Genomic DNA, 6,577 nt, shown 5'->3' with positions numbered 1-6,577 from the left:
ATCCAGTCGTAGGTAGCATGTGCTGGCGTGACTTCCCTCAGCTTGCGTCTCAGAAGGCATCTAAACGAGGCTGTGCGTTTCAGTGACGTCAAACGGAACACTTGTTCCTAACTCACCGCCCCTAGACGCCGGATGTGAGGTGTTGTTGCTGTGGTGAGTCCCGGCTCCACATGCTCACATGACACGACTGGATGTGTCCTCTCCCTTGCGCTCATTGTCTCAGCCTCCACACTTTTACATAAAGTGACCGGATGTGTCCTTATAGACTGTGTTTATTGGTTGTGGTGGATCATGGTGGGATATTTAAGACCGAGGAAGCTACAGAGAAATGCACGTCAGGGCTCCTGTGCATTGGTTCGGGCATCAGTATGGGTAAGAGTTTTTGATGTTATGGCTAACTATGTACTGGTGGCGATGTATTGGTTACCTTAGGTAGCTGGGGTCACTTTGTTGTCTCCCTCATATTGTATTATTGATTTTACTAACACCCTGCCAGTACTATATTATTATTATCCTCTGCCCTTGTGACTTATGGTGTAATTTTCTGCATGCATCCAGGCAATATATATTATGCACTATGCACTTTATGAAGGGAATGCATTTATGCATGCTGGGGTGTCTCCCCCTTCTTCCTTTCTTCCATAGTTTCATGGTATGCCCTCCATTGCTTTTATGGTTAAATTGCTGCCCGCCTGTTCTTTTCCATATGAACTGATCATTCAGTATGGATTTAATTCTTATTATGTATATGTATTGTTTGTCATTTAGTATTTTGTATCAATAAAGACACTTTTCACATAGTTTGTCTTTGTTGAAATTATTATTGAATGTGCTTTTGGGTATATCCATACTATTAATTAGGATTAAAAAACTCTCTGTGGTTCTTATGAGTTTTCAATGATATTTGAGAGGATACTTGATAGTGAATATGTATTTTGTTATGTCATATTGGTTCCGGTGTGTCTTTATTATTAGTATAGTAATATCATTGACCAGTAGTTTACCAACCGCACGGCAACCCTATTTTCAGGATAGGCACTTTCCGAGCTGTATTTTAGAGATCAAGGGAAATCTGCCCTATGACTTCCACCATCATGATGACTATTTAGTGATCTTATATAGACAGAAAGAGTTTACGAAATGGTCACAAATGTATCTGGCTCTTCCTCCATGACTACTATAGACAGGACAGGGACGTGTGCATGCACTTCCACCACTTCTTTAGGTGGCTGCCATAAGGGGTCAGATTAGGTCTGGATTACATTCAGTGGAGATCCCCACTACATTTGTGCCACAGGACATTATAGCTTATTTTCATATTCTCCAGTATTGAACAAAGTTTTATTTTGTAAAAGATATTGTCCGATTCATCAAAGCATACTGGAGTAAAAGGCTTTGAAAAGTCCCACAGTATTGGCACAACTTGAGGCTGCACTAAAACTCTATGACCTTTAACATTCTCGGGCCATTTTTACTCAGCTCCAAGTAACTGTATATTCATGATGAGAATTGGTGTTCAGTACCCCACAAATCTTACTCCAGCAGGGACTGAAGTACGATTTATAGCGAGACGTACATGGAGGCGCACATTGATTGTCTGACACTCCTGATTCAAGAAGAGGCATGGGCCTCTTCATAAATCAGGAGATTCTGACTTCAGCACATTTTCTCAGCAAGACCAGCATGAACAACTCCTATCTTGATGAATCAGGATCATAGTATCTAGTTTGGCAACTATTATGTAAAGTAGAAATGTTTTTAATTAATACACTTTGTAGAGAATTGAACAAGAAACATGTAGTAATTTGCTGTAAATCTAAACCCGTATCTCCCAGATCCTTCATATCAAGTTACACCCATAGTAACTTGCTCCCCGAGGAACCAGTTCTTCTTATATTTAACGCATGATAAATGCATTTCTGATCTATCAACAATATGTCTTCTTGATGAAAGCTGGGAGGCCAGATCTTGCCAAGAGTACTAAGAAAAAACATTGTTAGGACTGGTGGAACGCATCAAATAATAATATTAAAGAATATGAGGTGCGTTCGCAGTCCGGGGTCCACCGTGCAGAGATGACACCTGCTGCTGATTAATGGCGGATGGACGCTTGCTCACACGTGGGTTTAGACCTCACCCAGTGTGAATAGAAGCGAACTCTGTTGCTTCACAGAGTCGTCATAAATACGCTGCGCCCTGTTAGCAGTCACAGGGTGCAGCTGAAAGACACTAGTGGGATCCCTATGAATCACCCCCACTAAACTGGTGATTGGACTCTCTCTGACCCACGGTGGCTTTTGAGCCCACGCCTGAAGATGCCCGATGCTGAGTCCAAGCAGGAGTTCCCACCCTACACTGACCGGCTGTCAGGAAAGCGTACTGATTGGGCACGGTGCCGTATAAGCGGGCACTGCGATTAGACGCTGAAACGTGTACAAAGTGTGCAGGTTGCACTGTCAGGCGCTAGGTAGCTTCCACTACCACGAGCAGTCATCAACACAAGGAATGGGAATGATTAAGGAGCTTTCATCCATCGACATACATCCATCTACACACACGTTATCAAATTTATACTAGCACATGGCCGAGTGGCCATGCAAACCTTTTATAGAAGTAGCGCTCCAGGACCTTCCAGATGGTCCAATAGGAGTCGCAACAGGACCTGAGCATATGACCCCCGACCTCCAATGGGAAGTCGTCCCGTGGGCATGCTCAGTATGGAAAAAGCTGGACTTAGTCCCAGAAACCAAGAAACGCCTGCTTGCTGCTGATCAGTGCTGGCCACAAATGCAGAGCCTGGAAAGGCAGCAGTAACCAAGCGCACAGTATCAGCTTGAGCCGGATGCTGGGATCTACATCTCCGCTGAGCAGGTTCCACTGCGGCTGGAGGAGAATTGGAGACCGCAGTAGACATGGTTTGAGGTTCCACCTGTGCAGCAGCGGGAACTTGACACCTAACAAACATATCCACCATTTCAAAATAATTGACTGGGTAGGGTGGATGATTTTTAGGTTGGTATCATTTTGTTGTTTTGTAAGTGTCTCTTATGCTCTCTAAATTCGTGTATCTCTTACTGCTGTATATTTTATCACTTGTTTCGTCCACCTTTGAAATGAGTCAAGAAGATAATAAATGATTTGCATTATTACAGTAGCTCCCAGGTTCCTTGCAGGCTGTTAGTGGGTATTCCTATCTCATTGTAATGTCTACAGAATATAAAAGACAAATTATAGGGAGGGAAATGGTTACTTTTCAAGATAAGAAGACACAAATATTATTTAGTTAATGGCACATGTTAGGTGGGGTCCCTATTTCAGATATGGTCTTGGATCTTCAAGTTATGTATTGGGCATCAACATAACATGGACCAACAAGTAGGATGGAAACGGGTAAGAAAGAGTGGAGAACATGCATGTTTCAGTCTTTACTTGCACATGTAATGATAGGTTGAAATACAACAGCTTACCACAGCCTCCAAAACAGGTATGTTATAATACTTGGGAAAGTTGTTCACCCCCCCACGTACCCCTCGTTATAGTTGGATGTGCAATTCTATCAAGTGAAGTACTGTGCCGATTATAGGGAGCCTGTCACCATTTTTTTGAATCTCTGAACAAATGCCACCACCTATCTGCTCATGCTCTACATTTCACAAATGTGTCTATCAACTCTGGCCTCCCTCTGTATACCCCCCAAAATACCATTTTTAGGGTATGTGCACACGTCCGGATTTCTTGCAGAAATTTCCTGAAGAAAACCGGAAATTTTCTGCAAGAAATCCGCATTTTTTTTTTTTGCGTTTTTTTTCCGTTTTTTTTCGCGGTTTTTTTAGCATTTTGCAAGCGTAATTAGCTTGCAGAATGCTAAAGTTTTCCAAGCGATCTGTAGCATCGCTTGGAAAACTGACTGACAGGTTGGTCACACTTGTCAAACATACTGTTTGACAAGTGTGACCAACTTTTTACTATAGATGCTGCTTATGCAGCATCTATAGTAAAAGATAGAATGTTTAAAAATAATAAAAAAAATAAAAAAATGGTTATACTCACCCTCTGCAGCCTCCGTTCCTATAGATGCCGGTGTGGTTCAGGGCCTTCGGTGACGTCACGGCTTGTGATTGGTCGCGAGCGGTCACATGAGCGGTCACGCGACCAATCACAAGACAGTGACGTCACCGCAGGTCCTGAACCACACCATCTATAGGAACAGAAGAGGCAGCATGCAACGGTGAGAGGCGGGAACACTCCGGGGACATCGAAGGTGAGTATAGGACTATTTTTTATTTTAATTCTTTTTTTTCGACCAATTATATGGTGCCCAGTGCGTGGAGGAGAGTCTCCTCTCCTCCACCCTGGGTACCAACCGCACATAATCTGCTTACTTCCCGCATGGTGTGCACAGCCCCGTGCAGGAAGTAAGCAGATCAATGCACTCCTAGGTGTGCGGAATCCCCGCAATTCCGCATTTTTAATGAACATGTTACTTTTTTTTCCGCGATGCGATTTTTTCACGGAAAAAATTGCAACATTTGCACAAAAAATGCAGAATACCCTGTAAATAATAGGAGGCATAGGTTAGCGTTTTTTTCGCGTTTTTATCACGTTTTTATAGCGAAAAAACGTGAAAAAAACGCAAAAAATCCTGAACGTGTGCACATGGCCTAATTGTCCTCTGGGTTTGATTAACATGGATGACGCGTCCTGTATCATCCACATAGCCAAATGAGATTTTGTACCGCACAGTAGCCTCCCATACCCACGCAGGTGCACTTTGTTCTGCCCTACTGTGGGCAGATCATAAAACATCATTGTACAGGTGCTGAGCTACCTCATTCTGGTAAATTCTGGTAGCAGGGTATGTTGAATGACGTCGCTCAGCAGTTGCAAAGTGATATGTTATGCTCTACACGCAGGATGGCAGAGCATTTAAAAACAGCACAGGTGCAGTTAAGATGGTATTTTGGGGTGGATTTGGAGCACCCCCACGTGTAGGGCAATGGGGTACTCGGTACCGGGTCTGTCTCTTGGTTCTGGGGATGTCACGGTGGCCTGACCCGGTCCGTGGCCCTTTGAGGGGCGTCCAATTAAAGGTGTAGTTTGTACGGTGTTCGTGACGCCACCTGTGGTATTCGGTCAGGGTGACCGACGCTGCGTAGGGGTCCACTGGGGTGATGGAATGGCAGCTAGATGGTATACCTTCCCACAGGTGAAGTATGTCCCCAGGGCTTCCCAGATGGGTAGGTGGTGATGGTGGACGATGTGAGGCGCAATGAATAACAAGGACACAAAGGTTGCAATCTCTTTACCTTTAATGAAGACTTCAGGGTCCACAGTCCAGAGTACCGTTCACAGGGCAGGCAGAGTCTGGCCGGTCCGAAGGCACATCTAGAGTTCCCTTATCCAGGTGGAAATCAGTAGCCTTCCTACTAGCGCCTGTGTGTTGTAGTACCTCCCTGCTGAGCACCACGGGATAGTCCTCACAACTTTCATAGATGTTTCTGATGTTCTCTCTCTCTGTCCCCCAGATGGTATGGATAGGACAACCCGTATGACGGGGTAGGCCTGGAGCTTATTTATAGGGACCCTAGAGACGCCCCTCTCCCACAATTTGCCTCCATGTCTTCTTAGGTATTAAGGTCGGTCAGCCAACTTGGAATTGACTGTCCTGCCGGTCTCTGAAGTAATACGTAGAGTCAATTACTCCCTCGGTGTTCCGGCCACCGGCTACGCGCCTCAGAAGGAGGCTGCCGATCTTGGGGCAGGACTCCTCCCGGTATTATCTCCTTGTGCTGTGACTTCGTTTCTCACTCTCCACAATACAATTCGCTTCGTGTTCTTTCTTAGGATGCTGCCGCAATGGGTGCAGGCGCAGCTCCGTAACGTTCTATCTTGTGCTTGGCCTCTGTCAGGATCCCACCCCTGACAGAGACCCTCTGTCTGCAGCTCATATGTTCCTCCTTCTCCCCCTGTCTGCCTGACAGGTCCTCTCTGGGTCAAGCCCAGGTAGCTTCTGACTGACTTCCTATCCAACCCACCAGTTTTACCCGTGTGTGAGGAGTGCCCTAATAGATAAAAGCAAGGCTCCCCCTGGTGGACTGGAGTGTGAAGTGTAGTGTGTGACTGTGATACCTGGTCAGGTGAACTCCTTTAGTACCATCAGACGTAATATCACTGCCCCTGGTGGAAGAGCGACATTACCGCAACGACCAGGACTCTGGGGCGATGCATATACCGGGAAAATCAAGAAGTGATAGTGGAGCGCCCGCTAGGACCGTGGGGTACTCGGGCCGTGTCCGACGGTTCTTCAGGGGGTTGTCGCGGCAGCAGTGACCCAGTCCGTGGCCCTGGGCGTCCAATAAAATTAATGAAATGAAGGTGAAAATCAAGTCTATGTGGAGTTAGTTCATCACGCCACCTGTGGTGTTCGGCAATGGATGGCCAATGCTGCTTAAGGGGACCGCTCAGGCCAATGGTGACGCACCTGGGATGGTTCTGCTCCCCACAGGTAGAGCAGGGCCCCAGGGCTACCGGTATAGTTGGTAAGGGATCGTAGATGATGAGGTGCAGGACTGAGGGT

This window comes from Ranitomeya variabilis, chromosome 4 (assembly GCF_051348905.1).
Source record: "Ranitomeya variabilis isolate aRanVar5 chromosome 4, aRanVar5.hap1, whole genome shotgun sequence".
Lineage (NCBI taxonomy): Eukaryota > Metazoa > Chordata > Amphibia > Anura > Dendrobatidae > Ranitomeya > Ranitomeya variabilis.
Note: the sequence above shows the minus strand (reverse complement) of the source record.